Source organism: Mercenaria mercenaria, unplaced genomic scaffold (assembly GCF_021730395.1).
Source record: "Mercenaria mercenaria strain notata unplaced genomic scaffold, MADL_Memer_1 contig_5020, whole genome shotgun sequence".
NCBI classification, from domain to species: domain Eukaryota; kingdom Metazoa; phylum Mollusca; class Bivalvia; order Venerida; family Veneridae; genus Mercenaria; species Mercenaria mercenaria.
Window position 1 is genome coordinate 51269 of NW_026463300.1, and position 20825 is coordinate 72093.

Genomic DNA, 20825 nt, shown 5'->3' on the forward strand with positions numbered 1-20825 from the left:
AACTGAAGTTAACATAAAACATTGGACAAAAGTGAAAGAAAAATCAGATAGGTCCTTTTTCCAACAACTGATCAGGCAGACATAATATGACCTATATTTCTTTAAATCTCATTGTATTCAATATACAATATGCACACTTTTCTCATGGCTTACACTGACTGTTATTTTATAAGTTGTAGCGAGGCCCTGATAGAAAGTATAGTAATGCATGAAGATAACGTAAAATTATGCATAAATTCCTTTAAAGAAAATGTATGAAATTCAGAAACGTTGTTAAGTTGTGATCTTTTAGTCAAAGTTATTTATTGTTCTTAATGGTGATACATTGGCTTACACAAAATTTATATATCAAAATGTAAAATTTCTATATCCAACTAGGAGAAATAACAAAAAACAAGAGGGCCATGAAGGCCCTGTATCGCTCACCTGACCTACTGACCTAAAGATCATCAAGATTAACATTCTGACCAAGTTTTATTACGATATGGTCATAAATGTGGCCTCTAAAGTGTTAACTAGCTATTCTTTTGATTTGACCCCGTGACCTAGTTTTTGACCCTACATGACCCAGATTCAAACTTGACCTAAAGTTTAACATTCTGACTAAGTTGCATGAAGATACAGTCATAAATGTGGCATCTACAGTGTTAACAAGGTTTTCCTTTGATATGACCTAGTGACCTAGTTTTTGACCACACCTGACCCAGATTTAAACTTGACCTACAGATCATCAAGATTAACATTCTTACCAAGTTTCATTAAGATATGGTCATGAATGTGGCCTCTAAAGTATTAACGTATTAACTAGCTTTTCCTTTGATTTGACCTGGTGACCTAGTTTTTGACCCGGCATAACCCAGATTAGAACTTATCCTAAAGATTATCAAGTTTAACATTCTGACTAAGTTAGTAGTAGTATAGTAATTGTTTGTGCGAAAACAACCTTGACACCCCCTGACCCCTTGCCCCTATTCTAAAAAATCCAATGCCGGACAATTTAAAACCCACGGGTTTTTCAACAGACTAAAAAGTTTTAAACCCATATATAAATATAAGATGAGTTTACAAAAATAAAATAATTGTTTGAAAAAAAAAAAAATTACAGTTTAATGTAAATCCTCACTATGTTACAGCAAAAACGGGAGGTTAATGATAAAAGCAAAATGAAAATTTTTGCGGAAAAACAAAATTCGTTTAAAAACAAAACTGGAGGAAAATTTTAGATATCCATAAAGCAAGTTCCCTTTATTACCTAAGAAAGGTTTAACACTTCCGGGATATAATTTTGTGGGCGGGAAACCCCCTAGATAAGGCCCCTGTCAATGAACTGGATGCAGTATGTATGGACCATGATTTTGCTATGACAGTGGTGTAAAAAAGGGTACATGTAAATAAGCAAATGCTTTCCAATTTAAATAAAACTAAATCAAAAACATTGGGAAAAGATTGCAAAACATTTAGTTGAAAACCAGCCATTCAAAACGAAATACACACTTGGTCTCGGACAAAAATCAAAAAACGGGAAAAGGGGGTAGAGTATAACCCCGGGAATCACATGGAGCGATGAATTAGCAGAAGAATTACACAAACCATTTAAAAAAATTTGGGAAAACGAAGAGTGATAGTTAATATATTGATGTACTTGGTCAGCTGATTTAGTTGACATGCAAGCTTTTTCAAAATATAATAAAGGATAAGTACTTTTTTAACCGTTATTGATTTATTTAGTAATATGCTTGGGTTATTCCATTAAAGAATAAAACTGGAGAATCTGTTACTGAAGCATTTGAAAAATTTTTTAGAAGGACGATTACCATTAAATTTATGGTAGATGAAGGAAAGAATTTTATAATAAAAAGTTTGAATTATTTTTGAATAAAAATAAGATTAATATGTATCATACATTTAATGAAGGAAAGGCTGTAGTAATAGAAAGTTTAATATAAAGTTTAAAAAGAATAATGTGGAATATTTTACAGCAAATAATACTTATACTTATTTAAATAATTGCAGGATATGTTGATAAATATAACAAAACAAAACATTCTAGTATAAAATGACACCAACCGAAGCTAGTAAAAACTTAAATAAAGGTACTGTTTACTTTAATTTATATGGTGATTTAAAGATACCAAAGATTTAAAGCAAAATTTAAAATTGGTGATCGAGTTCGCTTAAGTAAACTTAAAGACATTTTGAAAAGGATATACCCCAAAATTGGACAGAGGAAATATTTATAATTTATAAAATTAATAATACAAATCCCAGAACATACACTATTAAAGATTTAAATGATGAAATAATTCAAGGTTTATTTTATGAACAAGAACTTTTACCTACTACACAAGAAGTTTTTAGAATAGAAAAAGTTATTAGACGAGACTATAAGAAAAAACAAGCTTTAGTAAAAGGGAAAAGGGTTACAATGAAAAATTTAATAGTTGGGTACCATTTAGTGAATTGAAAGAAATTTAATTTAAAAAATAAAAAGTTTAATTTATTTTAAATGAGTAATAAAAATCTTATTTCTAATAATAATGGATAGAAACAATAGAGCAATTAATTATTCACTTAACTAACTAGCTGCTGCTTACAGAAAAAGTTATAAATTTTGTGGGAGAGTAAGTACTGGGTTATATATTACAGCAGGTGTTTTTGGTTGTTCAGCTGCATTAGCACTTGTTCCGCTATTCCCATAATTTGTAGCAGTTGTGGCGCTGTTCCATCAGTAATTTTCCATATTTACTAACAGACTAAAAATTGCGACAAAAATTTTTTAAAAGCACATCTTTACAAATAAAACAACTAATAACAAAAGCACGAATTGCGCTTTAGCTGTTCATGACCCTAATGATCCTGGAAAAGTAAATAAAGAGAAGATAAACAAGTTATTCAGGATATTTTTACAATACTTTTTAGAAATGCAGAAAGAAAAAAAATTTTTCAACACCTCTTGAAATGCATATGAAGGAAAATTTAAACTTAACGGATATAAAAGTAAAAAAAAAGAAGAGTTGTTTTTTACTTTAATTAAAGATTTTTTCTATAAGTATTTTTATATAAATGAGAAAAAAAATATCAGTTGAAGGTAATATTGCATCAGGAAAAAGTACGTTTTTAGATATTATTAAAGAATATAATCCTAATTTTAATATAATTCCAGAACCAATTCACGAATGCAAAATGTTATTGGACTTTGAATATAATTCATATAACCCTTTTGAACTTGCTTTCTCAAGAAACCTTCCAAATATTTATTTCCTTTTCAGCTAACAACTTTAAACAGTCATATAAAATGTTATCTTCTGCTAAACAGTTTGATGGGGTTTCTGTTCTTGACGTTGTTATTTAACTAACAGTAACGTTTTTACAAAACAACATCACGACAACGGTGTTATAAATGACCCCGATGGGCAGTATACAATTTTTCTTAACTGATCATATTATAAAACCATACGGAAAAAAAACCCCAATTGATGGATTTGTTTATGTTAAAACCGACCCAGAAATATGTTTTAAAAGACTTCAAAAAAGAAACAGAACGGAAGAAAACAAAGTTGGTTTAGATTATTTAAAAAACTACACAAAATTACACGAAGAATGGTTAAACAGAATGTTTTCAAGAAGGTATTAAAATTTTAACAGTTGGGTAACAATTTAGAAAAAATGACTTTAAATCTTATTCAAAAGATTATAGATAATATAAACAAATTTCTCAAATCAATATAATTTCATTAGGTGCGTTTTTAAAGATTTTTTTCTATAAGTATAAATTTTATATAGATGGGGTTTAATAGAAAGGTAGATAGAATGATTATGCCAAAAAATTTTCTAGCACTTTAGGAGAAATAAGAATCCAGATAAAAATTCATATAAGAAAGTTCTTAAAAGAAGAAATTGTTTTTAAAAACAAAACTTGATCAAATAGTTAGCGATGAATATAAAAATCATGTCATTGATAAATTACAAAATGTTATAGTCCTTATCTTTAAAAAATAATTTATTTGAAAGGAATGCGGTTGTCTATTAACTGAAGAAGAAAATGCTGAAAGATTATGTGATTGTCCCAGACCAAATAATATTCGAAACAATCCCAAAAAAGTTATTGTAACCGACTGTGATACTAATGAAGAAAAAAATATAAAAGCAATTATGCAGCGTCTAAAGACCTTGGTATTAATTCTGGGTTAATAAAAAATGTGCTGCAAAGAGGGGAAAACCGAGTAAAATGTGGAATATCAAAAACTAATGGAAAAAGATATAAATTTAAATATTTTATTTCTTCTTAAAGATAATTTAAAACTTTTTTTATTTATTATTTTTTTAATTATTTTTTTTAATCCTTTTTTGCTTAAGGAATTTTATTTTCTAAATATAATATATAGATGAAATCGAGAGATCTACAAAACAATATATAAAAAAATTTTGAAATTAAAATTACATATAGACAAGATCCAAAGAATCAAATTTTATTTAACTATAAACGACTCTTATGAAATACTTAAATCTGAACTTAAAACTTTAAAAGGTATAAAAATAAACGTTTTTTTAAAAATAACTTTTGCAAAAATGGATAAAACTGATACAATATATAAATCAGCTTATTTTTATCAAAGGCTTTAGAAATTATTAACACAAAAGAAATAAAAAAAATTTACATCAAGCTTTTTATGAAATAATAAATAGAATTGGTAATTGGATTTTCTGAAAGGGAAATGGCTGGAGAAAGAGTCAGTTGATGCTCATTATATAATAGATATAAGTATAGGGCCATTGGCTGCTTCAAGTTATTTAGAATTACCAAAACCATTACAAATTCAATGAAAGGATTAATAAAAATAAAGAATGATGATAACGAATGTTTTAGATGGGGTCATTTAGCTTACAAATTTTCCTGTTGAAAAAGACCCCCAAAAAATTTCAAATTATAAAAAACGTATAAACGATCTTGATTATACTGGAATTAAATTTTCCTGTTACTTAAATCAAATCCCTAAAATTGAATTTTTAAATGAAATATCATTTAATATATTTGGATATGAAAAAAATAGTATTTATCCATTGTACATATAAAAATATCAATACGAAGAACACTGTGACATGTTGCTAATTACTAATGATAAAATAAATGATAAAATAACTGAAAATGACTGTAAGCCCTCAAGAACTGTAGTCCAACATTAGTTTGGATAAAAGACTTTAATAGATTAATGAATAACAAAACAAAAAATCCCAAACAAAAAACATTTTTGTAGATCTTGTCTAAAACACTTTACTCAAGAAAAGAATATTAAATGAACATATTCCAAATTGTTTAGCTATTAATGGTATCCAAGGTGTAAAAATGCCAAAAAGGGAAGTAAATTTAAAATTTTAAAAATTATCATAAGGTTTAGCGTACCTTTTGTAATTTATGCTGATTTTGGAATCAAAAAAACTAAAAATTTTTAAAACTGCTTTACCATCAACTGAATCTTCATTTTACTGAACCATATCAAAATCATATAGATTGTGGTTAGGCTATAAAGTTGTTTCTTGTTATGCCCGAAAAAATATACTAAACCAACCCAGTTTTTATAGAGGTCCTAATGCAGTTTACAAGTTTATTAAAAAAAATGCTTGAGGAAGGGGAAATTTATTGTAAAAAAATTTATTTAGTGTTAACTTTAACAAAGAACTAAGAATGTCTAAAAAATGAAAGTAAATTTTAAAAAAAACAAAAGTTTTGTCATATCTGGAAAAAGAATAAAAGGGAAAATAAAACCCCTGCCCGGGATCACTGTCATATAACAGGAAAATTCAGAGGAAGTGCTCACTCAGATGTAATTTTAAATTTTAAACTAACACTAAAATTCCTGTTATTTTCAAAATTTAAGAGGTTATGACGGTCATTTATAGGGCAACAAATAGGGAAATTTAAAAAAGAAATTAATGTTATTCCTAACAATATGGAAAGATTATGGCATTTATGATTTCCGACTTAGTCTTTATTGATTCATTCCAATTTATGTCTCAATCATTGGATAACCTAGTAAAAAATATTCCAGAATTTAAATACACATCACTAAATTTAATTGTGAAAATGTTGAATTTTTAAAAAAAAAAGGTGTTTATCCATATGATTACGGGATTCATTTAAAAAATCAAAGAAACAGAATTACCTTCTAAAGAAGAGTTTTAAATTTAATTTTAAATGAAAACATATATCTGACAACGAATATGAACTTGCTAAAAAAAGTTTGGAATTTAAAATTTTAAATTAAAACAATGGGAGAATATCATGATCTATATTTAAAAACTGACGTATTACTTTTAGCTGATGTATTCGAAATTTTAGAAAACTATGTTTAGAGTACTACAAATTAGATCCTTGTCATTATTTAGTAGGGCCTGGTTTAGCTTGGGATGCAATGTTAAAAATGACTGGAATTAAGGTTAGATTTAATAACTGATATTGATATGTATCTTTTTATTGAAAAGGGAAATGAGAGGAGGAATAAGTTATATTTCAAACAGTACAGTAAAGCAAACAATAAATATATGAAAGATTATAATCAAAAAAGAAAGCAAATACTTATGTACCTCGATGCCAATAACCTTTACGGTTGGGCTATGTGTCAACCTTTACCCTCTGGAAACTTTAAATTTATATCCGAAAAAAATTCAAGAAATTAATTGCAAAAGGTAAAAGTAACTTTATAGTTGAATGTGATCTTGAATATCAAAGAATTACATAAAACTCACACGATTATCCTTTAGCTCCTGAAAAAAATTAAAATACCAGATCAAGGCTTTTTGATTATAGTAAAGATATTAAAACAGAATTTGAAATAGGAAAAGTAATGTAAAAAAAATTTGTTCCAACTTTAATGAAAAAACAAAATTTGTAGTTCATTTTAAAAAACTTGAACTATATACACAATTTGGGTTAAAAGTAACAAAAACCCCAAATATTAACTTTTGATGAAAGTCCTTGGTTAAAAAAGTATATTGATTTTAAAACTCAAAAAAAATCAAAGCAAAAAATTCATTTGAAAAGGACTTTTTTAAGTTAATGAACAATTTCTGTATTCGGTAAGACGATGGAGAATTTACGGAAAAGGGTTAATATTAAATTAACACATGATGAAAACCTTTTTTTAAAATTTTATAGCCAAACCTTCATTTGTTAGTTCAACGATGTTTAACTCTAATCTTTTTGAAATTCATAGAATAAAAAGAAAGTTTTTTATTAAAAAGACCTTGTTATGTTGGAATGTGCATTCAGATTTATCAAAATATTTAATGTATGATTTTCATTATAAATTTCATTAAGGAAAAGTACGAGGGTAATTGTAAATTACATTCACTGACCCCTGATTCATTATGTTATGAAATAAAAACCAAAGATGCATATGAGGATTTTTATAAGGACAAAGATTTTTTTTGATAATTGTGATTTACGATATAATTCAAAATTTTATTTTTATAATAATAAAAAGTAAATTGGAAAATTTAAAGATGAAGCTGCCGGCATTCCCATTGTTGAATTTGTTGGATTAAGAAGTAAAATGTATTCATATTTATTAGAAAATGAAGTAAATGTTTAAAAATGTAAAGGAATTAAAAAACTTGTTGTTAAGAAAACAATAGTTCATAAAAAATTATAAAGATACTTTTTTTTAATTCAAACCCAAAGTAATCACACCTTTAAAGTTATTCGTTCTAATAAACACAATCTTTCCCGTTATGTTTTTAAATAAAACATCTTTATCAGTTATGACGATAAAAGATATATTTTTTGATAATGGTATTGATACATTAGCTTATTCTTTAAATCAACTCTTAAATTAACTCTTAAATTATAGAACCATAAATTGTTAACTGAATATTCATAACGTTTAAAGAATTAATATAAATAACATCATTTATTTTAAATTCATTTGCATAATTAATAGAAATAGATTCATTTTTTCTATTATTTTTTGCATTGTAACTTTGAAGAATTACATTTTCTTTATTTTTTATTTGTAATTTAGCTTCTCCTTTATCTAATGTAATTGCATCAACAGAACAGAACAGAACAGAACATATGGTTTATTTAGACTTGAGCACAATACTCATCGTCATAACAACATGTTTTATACATGTACATACCAACAAGAATAATTAAGATGGAATTTTGTTTAATTGTTACATTATTACCATTTTGAACTAAACCAGGACTAGCATTTACAGTTTTCCGTTGAAATAATCCACCATCGGTATCTTGGGTATAACTTGTTAAAAACAATGGAGGTTTTCTTATTAATTGCCTTTCTATTTGTTTTTCTATTTTATTTACTTTTTCATTTATATTATTGAATATTCCCATTATATTAATTATTCCAGTTAAATAAAAACACAGTTTTAATAAGTTTAATTTACATGTCCTTATTGGTTAAAGTAATTTATAATAGTTTGTTCATTTACTTTTTGATTATGAATTTTTAGTATTTTATACAATAAATCATACAACGGTACTTTATCTTGTAACATTTTAATGAAAAATAAACAATAATATCCGCAAAGCATACTTGTTTTGTCTTGATATTGAACATTGTTGTATTTTACATTTGGTATATACTTAATTACTTCTTTTGGTGGAGGAAGTCCAAATGGATCGAAATACATATTATTTAAGTAACAAACCCAATGTGTTCCAGGACCAATAGAGTCATCCAAATTTATAATTCCACACTCGTCCTTTACTTTTAATTTTAATAAATTATTTCTACTAAACACACCCCTAAAGTTTTTAATTTTTAATTGTTTTACCCATTGTTCAATTTCAAAGTTAGAAATTGGTTTGTTTATAAATTTTATTTTTTTTTTACTATAGGAATTCGTCTGTAAGGTCTTCTCTGAGAATCAATCTATAGTCCTTTTCCACTTAACAAAGATGTAATCAAAGTATACCTAGACTAGCAGCCAACATACCTAAAAACCCACCGTCTTGTTTTTGTTTTTGTGTTAATTAATCACTCCAGATCCTACTAGTTGCTTTCTTTGATTAGGTGTAAGATATGGTGATATCATATTTCTCTTATCATTAGCTACTGAAATCATAACCATTTCCAAGTATTTTACTAACACCAGTACTGGCTAGCCCAGACAAAGCACCAATGCCTAGAGGGGCTAATATTTTTGGAGCTATTTTTGCTGCCATTGGAAGAATGTTTTTCCTAAAAACCAGCTAAAGCTCCTAAAAATCCATCATTTTGACCTTGACTAGACATTTGTTTCTTTGAAATTGTAATTTCTAATCCCTTCTTATTTGCAACAGCTTTTTAATTTGATTAATTTGTGTTTTGTTAAAAGTAAAGGAAAGTTCCATGTAATTGTTCATGTTTTAATCTAAAAGTATGTGGAATTCTATTATTATAAGCTTGTGCTAAATTTTTCTTTTGTCCATCTGTTAGGTTAACTTTATATTCAATATAATTTGATATCATTATATATAATTTATATTTATTTTATTTAACAATAACAAGTTCATTTCCAATAGTATTTAATTTCAACTGTTTCCTCATACAATACAATTGCGTAAACACGAATATTAGCTGCTGGTGGAATATTTAATTTAGCTGTTAATGTAATATGCTTAGGATCTTCTGTAGTTACTTCCTTTTTATATTCTAAGTTAAAATGAACAAATCCAAAATAATTATAAAAATTTGATGTATTTAAAAGACTTCCAGTAGTCTTATTATTTTGTTTATAATAATAATTAATTACATCATCATATATTCTTGATATACTTGTATATTCTGTTTCTGGATAAAAAACACCATTACCAACTTCAAGACGACAAGAGCTCAAAGTGCAATTTTCATTTGCTGCATTAACTTTAAATGTATCTTATAAATGTGGATTATGTTCTTGTGAATTACTTTTGTCAGGTCGTTGTAAATAAACAAATACATGTTGTGGTTTTGTTACACCAGCCGTTATTCTAAAAGTTATATTAATTTGTTGTGTATCAGTTGATTGTGTTACCATTTCCCGAAGGTATGACCATCTTGCTTTTTTAAATCTTTCAGTAGTAATTAGATCAAACCCAAATTCATTGAAAATTAAACGTGGAACCCATAGAATTAATTTTGTTACAATTACCCTACCTGGATCAGCAGCATTAGCTCTAAAAATTAATTCATCATCATCTGTCAGCTGTAGTGTTATTTGAATTTGACTTGGAGGTAAAATATTAGTTTCTAAACCCTGAAAAAATGAATAATTATTTAATGGAATTTTAGCATTTACTTCTCTACCACCTTGGATTAATGCCTTTCTAATAGCAAAACCACTTTTATATTCAGCTTCGGTTTTTCTGAGTTCAGTGCTAGCGTTAGTATCTAAATAAATAAACTCATTTGTTCCAGTTGATTTTGCATAATCTTCAGATAGTTCAACCAAACTCTTTACATTTGTTACTTTGTATAAATTATTACAATCATATACAATTTTTCCATTTTGTTTAACCACTAACTGATCAATTAATGAAGCTGCATTATTAATTAAAGCAACTTTATCATTACCATCATAATTATTACCATTAGCAAGCTTATTTACTTTGAAACTTACTTCAAAATAAGCATTAAACCAATCAAAATATGAACTTCTATCATTAATTGTAAAGTGATATCCGTTTTTTTGTTGCTTAACATTATTTCCCAGGACAGATATTAAAGCTGTATCTAATTGAATAGGAGTTAGTTCGTATCTTTCGCAATATTGTTTTGTTCTAAACATGTTTATATTATATATTATTTTATTTTTTATTAAAGTTAAAACTTTATTTTTTATAAATTAATCTGTTAATACGTTTTTGTTGGGCTGAAGTTCCAGATCCTGACAATATTCTATTTATTCTCATATGAATATCCTCCTCCTTACTATTTTTACTATTATTCTTTTTTTGTAATTCCTTAGCAATTAAATTACCAACTGCTGGAGCAGGTTTCTTTTTAAATTTTTCAACAATTTTAGCTGCAGCTAGATTTCCAACTTCTGTTCCAACCTTTTTTGTTCCACTTTCAAGTGCTGCTTTTCCTGCTGTTTCCAAAGCTTTTTTTCCAGCTGTGCTAATTGAGGATGCAACTCCGCTTGAAAACAATTTCGTTAAAGTGTCAAAGATACCTGTACCAGAGATGGAATCTCCGGAGACCACAGGTCTACCATGTATGATTTCTTCTTCAGTCTGAGCATCAACATAAATAAATATTCCTTTATTTTTGTCATAAACTTTTTTGTACATTATATAAAACTAAATTTTAATAAAAGTTTTAAAACTTTAGTTTTAATTAATTCTTTTAATATTAGTGTAAAACTTGTTTCAACCTCATTAAAATTAATTATTCTACCAAATACATCTGTAATATTCTAATTGAATTTATAATATATTTATTAATTTCAGAATATCCAACTCTTTGTGGTTCTTTTGTAAATGGATAAGCTCTTGTTAAATCTGCAGTACTTAAAGCATAGATAATATCACTGAAATTACCATCAACAAGTGAATTATCAATAAGATCACAATGAATGTAAATTGTATCCACAGAGTTAGTTATATTTGGTGTTGTAGTTCCCCATTCAGTTTTGTTTACAATTTTTTTCTCAAATCCAAGCAATGTATGAAAATTTGATATCCCCAAATCCAATCCAAAATTATCTGTAATTGAAATCAAAATCTTAAAACTACTTAAATCAAATTCCAAACTTATTGGAGCAATTTCTGATTTATCAAATTCATAATCACCATTACTTATTAATGTTTCCCTAATATAATTATTAATATCTGTGTAACTGTAAGAACCATTTGTAAATATAATATCTTTCCAATCCTTACCATTATGATAACGAATTCTTTTATTGTCATATTCATCACTAATATTATGCCAAGAATAGGTCATAGTGTTAATACTATCCAAACCAACAACATAAGTTTTATTTCTATCTAAAATTAAAGAACGACTAAATCTGATTGTAAAATCACTCGGAGTATTTTTATTATCTTTAACTGTTTCAGAACTTAATACTATTTTTTGTTCCATTTATATATAATTAAAATCTAAATTCAAGAAAAATAATTTTTATATAACTTTTCATGTTGTTCTGGTAACAATTTTTTCATTTTTAATAATTCATCAATTATTCTAATACCTTCATTTTTTAGTTCTTCATTATTATTTCCAGCATCAATCGAACCACAATTAACTCCAACTCATTAACCAATTCTTTTGATTACATGGACAAACGTCATAACCTTGTCCCCTAATTACTTTTTTAAATTTCATAGATCTTTTATTGATAGGTAATCCTGACTTTTCTGTTAATTCTTTAAATATTTTTCTTGAATGAATTGAATGCTTTTTATTATTGTTATATCTTTTATTAATCAAATCAATTAAATCATCATCTACTTTAGTGTTAATGACTTCTTTTCCAGTTATTCTATCCTTAGCAATTAATTTGTTTTGACCATAAAGTTTATTTAAGTTAATAATTAAATTACCATATTGTCCATTTGGTGAAACTTTATATGGGTTATGATATCTTATTCCTTTTCCAAATATCTCTGAGTCATTAATCATTTTTGATAAACGTTCACCATATCTTTTAAGATTTTTTTTGTCTAATTTTAACTCTGAAACATACTCACCTACAGTCATAGGTTCTGCATCTGAAAATTCAATTTTTTCATCTGGATTTTTTTTACTGTGTTCATTTATTCTACGAGTACATTTCTTTAATTTTTCGGTAACTCTTTCTTGTTTTTATCCAATCATCTTTATCTTGTTTATTACTAACTCTGATAATACAGGTAAATTCCAATCTGATAATACATCTTTATCAATATTTACATCTAAATTTGCCTCAAATTCTTTTTCTGATTCTTCAGGAAATTCTCTAGTGTCTTCAAACTCATCATCTTCATCATCCAAACCCATATGATCTTTCGGCGGTAATAATCGTATTGGTTCTTGGAATAGCTGTGGTAAACCCTGATATGTTTGTATGTCTTTCATTTCATCACCTAATAACGCTAATTGTTGTTTTATTCCAGGTAATGCTTTTAACTGACTTGATAATTGTTCTTTTTTACTTTCTATTTTTCAGTAATTGGCTTATAAATTTCAGTATACATATCCCGATTTGTAGCTTTTTTTATTTTTTCTTATTTTTTCTCTCATATTTCTCTCTAAGAGCTCTCTTTTGTCCGACTAATTTTTTTCTTATTCTTATTTCATTAAGTTTTGATTGCATTTATATAATAATGTAAGATAATGTAAGATATTGTAAAATAATGTAAAATAATGTAATATTATATCAAATGGAAATTCCAAATTATGATACAAAAAAGTGATAAATCCAATAACTTTAAACAATTTAAGCAATATCCTTTTATGCCAGATTCATGTTTTAGAATGTTAATATGTGGATCTTCTGGATCTGGAAAAACAAATACATTAATGCATATACTTCGAAAACCTCTTATATATTATGATGAATTATACTTGTATGCTAAAAACTTAGAACAATCTAAATATCAAGATTTAATTAACAACTTAAGTCAAAATGCAAAAAAAATTAAAGTAGATCCAAATGAAATACTTGAATATTCAGCTGATCCCAACCAAATTGAACCTTGTGAGAATCTTGAACCAGAAAAACAAAAAGTAGTTATATTTGATGATTTTGTATGTGAAGATAAAAAAGTTCAAAATGAAATAACAAATACTTTATTCAAGGACGACACAAAAACTGTTGTGTTATTTATTTAAGTCAGTCTTACTATAAAACACCAAAAGATATTCGAATTAACTGTTCACATTATATTTTATTTGAAAGTCCAGGTAAACGAGAAAATGATATGATTTGTAATGAACAAAATATTAACCCTAACTCTTTTGCTAATGCAACAAATCAAAAATATGATTTCTTATATATTGACAAACCAAGGAAGTTTTTAAGAAAAAACTTTACTGGTAATATATAATGGGAGTTTTAATGATGTAAAACAAATAAGTGAACCTGAAAGTATAAGTAAAGTTAAATTTGATATTGATTTAAGTGATTATGCTACTAAAAAACAATACAAAAAGCTTAGAAAGGACATGGAATCATATCTTCACAGAAAAAGGAACTTGATAACACAATGAACAGAGCATTGATATGGGAGGTAATAAAATAATCAACCTAGGAAATCCAGATAAATCCGCTGATGTAGTTCCAAGACGGTTTTTTGTATAGAAAAATTCAAAGTGTAATAGATGACTATAAACTTGAAGAAGTCAGAAGTATAAAACAACACTAGAAGCAAAGTAAAGAATATTGAAGAATTAACAAAAGATTTTAAAAGAATCATTATTAATAGTTGAATTACAAGGTAAAATTGAAGAAGAAATGAAAGCTATGGTTGATTCTATTAAAGAACTTGAAGAGAAATCAGATTTGACAGATGATAACATAAAAGAAGTATTTCGAGTTAATTTAAACATTTTATTCACCCAAATTCAAGAATTAAAAGATAGTATGATTAAACATGAAGAACTAAAAGACAAGATTATTGAAGCTGAGAAAAAGTTACAAAATATGTATCAGTTAGAAATTAGAACAGAAATAAATAAACTAAATACTGAAACTGAAAATAAGCATAAAGATTTATTAGAATTAATTTCAAATAAACTTGCAGAATATAAATCTGAATTGGAAAAGGCAGCTTCACAAAGAGGTGATGATCATGACACAGCATTAGAGGACTTTAAAAAAGAGCTAAATTCTAAAATAGATGACTTTAAAAAACAAATTCGAAATTGGATTAGTATTGTTGACAACCGTCATAATTTAAAGTATGCAGACTTAAGTAATATTACAAAAAAATTACAAGAAGATATGACGCAGCTTAATGCTAAAGTTGAAGAACATAAAAATGAACTGGACTTTGTAGTTGAAAAATCAGTTAAACAAGGAGAGTTAATTACTGCTAATACTGAAGCAATTAACACAGTAAATAATCAGCTAGAAAATTTGAAGAAACAACTTGTAGACATGATTAATAATGTTGATACACGTCACAATATAAAATACGAAGAGTTAAGTAAACTTAAAGGTTTATTACAAAAAGATATTAATGAATTTAATGATAAAATTAAAATAATAATAAATGATTTGGACTCTGTAGCTGAAATATCAGCTAAACAAGGAGAATCAATCACTGCTAATACCCAAGTAATTACTGCTAATACTAAAGCAATAACCGCTAATGTCGAAGAAATTACCACTAATACTCAAGAAATTACAAAAGTAAAAAATGTTTTCTTAAAACAAGAAACACAATTAGCTAAAACAAAGAATACTGTTGATAGTTAATCTGCTTCTGAAGTTGCTACAACAAAACGACTTGATGATTTAGCTGAAATAATTCTTAAACTTAAAAAGAAAGACAGGAAAACAGAAGAAAGGCTAGAGGAAGTGGGACATGAAGTGTTTCTCTTTGAATACTATTATAAACATACTTTTGATTACATACAAATGAAAAAGTATTTTGACCGTCGTGGTGCCTGGATATATTCAACATATAAAAATATGGCCGGTTTGAACTATTTAAATATATTTGAAATTGGATATGGAATTATCGTAGATTATAGAGATTTTATACTCATAGACCAAAAATATAAAATAGATGTACTAGATGTGCTTTTGAGTGGTGTGTTTATAGTTAAAAAACATGGAATTTATATAATAGATATTAAGATTTTATTAACGGGATCAAACCCTATAGGTGAATCGTATAAACCGACTAAAAGCCCAATATCACATTTTATATTTAGGTGGCGGAATAATAGGTTTCAGGATGATGCTTTATTTTTTGATATATTTGATAATGTAAATATAGCAGCTGAGGCAGCTGAGGACTTTGACACTGATCAGTTAATATCTATGTATAAGAAAAAAATTAAAATTTATCTAAAACAAGGGACAATGTTTGACATTCATCCTTATGACGATTCAACATCTACAGAAGTAACATTTTCGCTTTTGGCGGATAGTTACATTAGATTCTACATATCGGATGAACCTGTATTGGATAAATATAAATCCATATTGCCTAATGAAAACAAACTTTTGAGTTAAAAACTTTAATTAATTACTGTGTTTTTATTTAACTAGAATAATTAATATAATGGGAATATTCCAACTACTCTCAAAAGCGTATGTTCAATCATGCATATGCCTATGGTTTACTCAAACGGTTGAGTGATTTCAGTTGTTTGACCCATTTGGACTTCCTCCACCGAAAGAAGTATTTAGATATATACATACCTGAAGTTAAGTATAACAACATACAATATCAAGACAAAACAAGTACACTTTGTAAATATTGTTTATTTTTCATAAAAATGTTACAAAATGGTATAAACATTTATGATTTATTGTATAAAACACTGAGAGTAAACAATGTAAAACATAATAAATAATTCAATCATGCATATGCCTATGGTATACTCAAACGGTTGAGTGATTTTCATAACATAAAAGTATTATGATATTCAATCATGCATATGCCTATGGCATACTCAAACGGTTGAGTGATTTCAGTTGTTTGTACTTAAATCTTGTAATACTTGTTTAATAGTTGTAAAATTTTTGTAAATATATTCAATTGATACAGCACATTTTAAAATGTTATTATATTTCATTGCAAAATCATACAAACGTATTAAAAAGTTGCAATGTGATAATGAATAATTAAATTATAAATTTTTAAGGTTATTTACTATAAATCCTTTTTTTTTTTCCTTTTTTGTTAACATTTTAACTTTTTTAAAACTTTTCCTTTTTGGACATGAATTTAAAACTACATTTCTTGTATCTGAGCGTATCAATTTATCCAGCATTTCTAAACATTCGGCACATTCATCTGAAGTTGATGGGTCGCGGGTAAATTCATCGGTTATTTTTCGTTCGTCTGAGAAGGATTCTTCCAATTTCTTTTTTACTTCATTGTATCTGGTTTTTCTTGTAGTGCGTGTTGTTGTTTTTTTCGATGCCAATTGATGTTGTAATTTTATTATATCTTGTTTTAAATGTTCGTTGTCTTCCTGAAGTTTTTGTAATTCGTTCGGTTCCCAGACGTATTGTTTAAGAAGTTTGTAATATTGTTTGCAATATGAATTAATTCATTTCTGTATTTCGTGGTCATTGGGGTATTTTTCTCTTAAATATACAGTCAGACCATCGATATCTCGGTAAAACTCTTGAATACTCCTGAAATGAAATAAAGAAATAGTTCTTTAAAATTTTGTACCACTTACGTATTCTACAACGTATAAATACATTGTTTAGATTCATATTAAAATATTTAAGCAGCGGGGTAATAGTCTAAAATTAGTAAAAAGATATATAACAAAATATAACTTACATTATAGTCCTTTAAAACTCCTTTCTGTTCTGTTGTTGTAGGTATAAGTCAGCAGTATAAAGTTATTTGCTTCTATGCGGCTTTTTTTATGCTAGCAAAGAAGGTTCTGGTGCTAATCAATTACGTTTGTGTTGTGAAATACGCTATATTTGTTTACACGTAACTTAACAACCGTTCATAACCATTTTCAGAAAATGTCACGTAAATCCCATATAACATTTCAGAAAATACGTCAGTTATTTATAACCAGGTTTTCCGAAAATACGAAAACGAAAGATGAAAGTAAAATATGATCAGTTAATTATAACCAGGTTTAATTCCGAAGATTTATTAGAAAGAGGAAGGGTAAATCTTGTGTTAAATTGTCGGCATTGGATTTTTTAGCATAGGGGCAAGGGGTCGGGGGGGGGGGGGTCAAGGTTGTTTTCGCACAAACAATTACTATACTACTTAAGTTTCGTGAAGATACAGTCATAAATATGGCCTATAGAATGTTAACAAGCTTTTCCTTTGATTTGACCTGGTAACCTAGTTTTTGACCCCACCTAACCCAGATTTGAACCTGAGCTATAAATCATCAAGAATAACATTTTGACCAAGTTTCATGAAGATACAGTCATAAATGCGGCCTCTACAGTGTTAACAAGCTTTTCCTTTGATTTGACCTGGTGACCTAGTTTTTGACTGCAGATAACCCAATATCGAATTCGTCCAAGACTTTATTGAGGATAACACTCTGATCAAGCTTCATTAAGATTGGACCAAAATTGTGACCTCTAGAGTGTTAACAAGCTTTTCCTTTGATTTGACCTAATGACCTAGTTTTTGACCCCAGATGACCCAATATCAAACTTATTCAAGATTTTATGAAGGGTAATATTCTGACCAAGTTTCATTAAGATTAGACCAAAATTGTGACCTCTAGAGTGTTAACAAGCTTTTCTTTTGATTTGACCTGGTGACCCAGTTTTTGACCCCAGATGACCCAATATCAAACTTATCCAAGATTTTATTGAGGGTAACATTCTGACCAAGTTTCATTAAGATTTGGCCAAAAATGTGACCTCTAGAGTGTTAACAGTCAAATTGTTGACGACGGACACGACGGACAGGGCGATCACTAAAGCTCACCTTTGAGCACTTCGTGCTCAGGTGAGCTAAAAAGTTAAAGTATCACTTTTGTGTAACAAAGTAGCTAGATTACGTATATTTATCACAAAATGAATCGTTTTGAAAGTGTTTCTTATGCTTAAGTCATTTCGAAGAATTTCTCTTACTGTTCACGAGGACTATGCTTCAAATAATGTAACACAAAAATTAATTGTAGTCGATATAATTACAATGTTTTAAGGTAGTGGTTGTTATTACAACATTTGAAGATGGCTCATAGGTAATGACTCTATGTAATGTACATCTGTACAACATTCTCTGGATGAATCTATCACGATAATTGAAAAAAGAATAAATGCTGAAAAAGCGTATGGAGTTTACTTTATTTGATGATTTTCGATACAGGTCATATACTTTAAACAAGCTATAAGGTGTTCTATTTATTGTTTTAAACAAAGTGAGCGAGTAACTTCAGATATCAACATTAATTTATAACCTAAACTGGTTTTTGTTAGGGCCTTTCATTTACAATTATATCAGCAATTATCACCTGAATTGAGTGCATTAATTTTATGAATGGGAAATATTGGTGGTAAAATGGTGTAGGGGTTTGTTTACATTATTAAATCTTTAATAACTTCCTTCAGGTAAATTTTTGGTATGGTTTTGGCAAGCCTATGATAAAGAGCATGTCATTCTCTTTCACTCAGAATTTGTTCAAGCGTTTTAGACTCTTGGCTAGTCTTGGATTTTGACTTTATTAAAAGACAAAAGAATGTTCAGTATAGGCTCTCTCAAAGTGTTGAAAGTAGACTAAACTTTTAACATTATACTCTACTGAATTTATTTAGCTGTGGAAACTTTTGATATAGACTATAATTGGCGAAATCCTAAAGTCATTGAAAAACGGTCAATACAAGAGTTTTCCATTTTGCTTCAGATATTTTGAAAAAGTCGTTTTTTAAAGATCAAATAATTCTATTTTTACATGGAGAAGAGAAAAACCATAAATATATTTAGAAAATTGGTGCACTTAGCTAGCATTTCACTCTGAAAAAAATTATGTAAAGATGAATTTGAATTTTTTAAGTACCATCTCTACAAGTACAATATATTGAGCGATAGTGATGAAACATTATTATTATTATATCAGATTTATATAGCGCCCTTTTCATGATCAATTTCACGTTCAAAGGCGCTTTACATAGTTCAAATGCAGCCACACAGGGCGCATAATTCATCCTCTACTAGTACAGACACAGAGCGATCTGACCAGAGGGACAGAGTGAGACAAAGCCCCCACGACAGAGAGATCAGAAATCAGATACAGGCTTGTCCGGCTAACTTAGCCTAGCTCGTTGCGAATAGACAGCCTGGTTCTTTAACGTGCCCAGATACACGCAAAGATTGCCTGAGTTCCTGACCAGTACACCTCTAGTTGGGTAGGAAACACTAAAAAGCATTTCTAAAATTCCCGAGTAGCTGCCGGGGATCGAATCCCCGACCTTAGGATTGGAATGCCAGTGTGCAAACCACTGAGCTATCCGTCCACCCAAGTTATAACATAAGTTATAACAAGTCATATAAATCTGGTTCTGACCATGTCTGTATTATATTGAACCCGTACGTTACTTATTACTTATTATGTCTCCAACCACACAGTGTTGTGGGAGACATATTGATTTACTCCAGTCTGTGTGTCCGTCTATCAGTCTGTGTGTGTGTCTGTCACAAAGCTTGTCCGCACTCTAAGTCAAACATTTCTCATCCGATCTTCACCAAACTTGAACAAAATGTGTTTGACCATAAGACCTAGGCAAAGTTCGATAACTAGCTAAATCAGCTAGGCATATTGGAGTTACGGCCCTTGAATTACCTAAAAACGGCCTTATTACTCTTGTCCGCACTCTAAGTTGAACATTTCTCATCCGATCTTCACCAAACTTGAACAAAATGCGTTTGATTATAAGACCTCGGCCAAGTTTGATAACTAGCTAAATCGGTCTAGGTATTTTGGAATTACGGCCCTTGAATTACCGAAAAATCAGCCTTTTTATTCTTGTCCGCTCTCTAAGTCAAACATTTCTCATCCGATCTTCACCAAACTTGAACAAAATGTGTTTGACCATAAGACCTCAGCTAAGTCGATAACTAGCCAAATCCGCCCAGGCAGTTTTAAATTATGGCCCTTGAATTACTGGTTGGATCCACTCGTCCAGACCATCTAATTGCATCCACTCGTCTAAACCATCTAGAGAAAGTAGACATTTTT